Source organism: Gekko japonicus, unplaced genomic scaffold, assembly GCF_001447785.1.
Source record: "Gekko japonicus isolate JY-2015 unplaced genomic scaffold, Gekko_japonicus_V1.1 scaffold5115, whole genome shotgun sequence".
NCBI lineage: Eukaryota > Metazoa > Chordata > Lepidosauria > Squamata > Gekkonidae > Gekko > Gekko japonicus.
The window spans coordinates 1821-3640 of NW_015173843.1; positions in this window are offsets into that span (position 1 = coordinate 1821).

The window sequence follows — 1820 nt, forward strand, 5'->3', positions numbered from 1 at the left end:
GGAGGGTTTAGGATCTGCCTTGCTAGTGGGGAATTTTTAGGATCTTTTGTGCTCCTGGAACATTTCTAGGATCTGTGCTTCCACTGGAAAGATTGAGTTTTTCCTTTATATGAGAGGGGGTTTGAATGAATGAATTACCTAAGCAGTTAGCCTGACTAATGTCCAGCCAGATGGGTCAGGAAATATATCTTCCTGATCAAATGATCGAGGGCCTTTTCGGTGGCAGACCCACAATTACGAAACTAACCTCCCCACGGAGGTGCGCCTGGCCCCCTCACTCTCAAACTTTAGGAGGCAGCTGAAGACGGCTTTATTTAAGACTGCATTTGGTTTTGCGGCATGTCCTGAACTGTGACGTTAAATTTTGTTGCTGTTGTTGTTAATCATAGAATCACAATGTCGGAAGGGGCCATACAGGCCATCTAGTGCAACCCCCTGCTCACCGCCCCCAGAGGCAGCTGATTCCCCTGTTGCACAACTCTCAGCTGTCAGACAGTTTTCCCTAATATCCAGCCCGTCAAGTGCACGTCACAGCCAGAAGCCAGCATATCCGAAGGGTCACGTTCTCCCACACGAACTCTCTTCTCCCATACGTTCCTGCCCAGGAGTTAAGATCACACGGAGAGAGGCCCCTCCTGACTGCCCCGTCAATCAAAGAAGCCTGTTTGGTGGGTACACGAGGGAGGGCCTTTTCGGTGGCAGACCCACAATTACGAAACTAACCTCCCCACGGAGGTGCGCCTGGCCCCCTCACTCTCAAACTTTAGGAGGCAGCTGAAGATGGCTTTATTGAAGACTGCCTTTGGTTTCGCGGCATGTCCTGAACTGTGACGTTAAATTTTGTTGCTGTTGTTGTTAATCATAGAATCACAATGTCGGAAGGGGCCATACAGGCCATCTAGTGCAACCCCCTGCTCACCGCCCCCAGAGGCAGCTGATTCCACTGTTGCACAACTCTCAGCTGTCAAAAAGTTTTCCCTAATATCCAGCCCGTACCTTCCTGCCCTTAATTTATACCCATGAATGCGAGTCCTTCTCCTCTGCGGCCAATGGGAGCGGCTCCCTGCCCTCCTCTTTTAAGTGACACGGCCCTTCCAATACTTCGAGAGAAAATAGCAGAATTACGGAGTTGGAAGAGACCCTAAAAGGTAAAGGTTTCCCTTGCTCGAAAGCCAGTCGAGTCCGACTCTAGTGTTGCAGTGCTCATCTCCGTTTCAAAGCCGAAGAGCCGGCGCTGTCTGAAGACGTTTCCGTGGTCATGTGGCCGGCATGACTAAACACCAAGGCGCATGGAAGGCTGTTACCTTCCCACCGAAGTGGTACCTATTTATCTCCTTGCAATTTCTTGCTTTCGAACTGCTAGGTTGGCAGGAGCTGGAACTAGAGACAGGAGCTCACTCCGTCATGCGGCACACTCGGGTCTCGAACTGATGAACTACCGACCTTCCACAGCCTGCAGTTCAGCGTCTTAACCACTTGAGCCACCCCAGCTCCACGGAAGAGACCCAAAGAGCATCTAGTTCAGGGGTGGCCAAACTTGCTTAACGTAAGAGCCACACAGAATAGACATCAGGTGCTTGAGAGCCACAAGGCATGAACAGATAGTACATGTTTTTACTGGGAAATAGGCAAAATTTGCTTTTTGTTAACATTAAATGAGACTGCCAAGAATAATAACAAAAGGGGTAAAAGCAGATATTGATAATGATATTTATTTGTCCAAGGATATTTGTTTCCTAGTGATATTTTGCTTCCCCAGGCGTTTCGCTGGGAGCCGCACATGTGTGTAAAAGAGCCGCATGCGGCTCCCGAGTGACAGT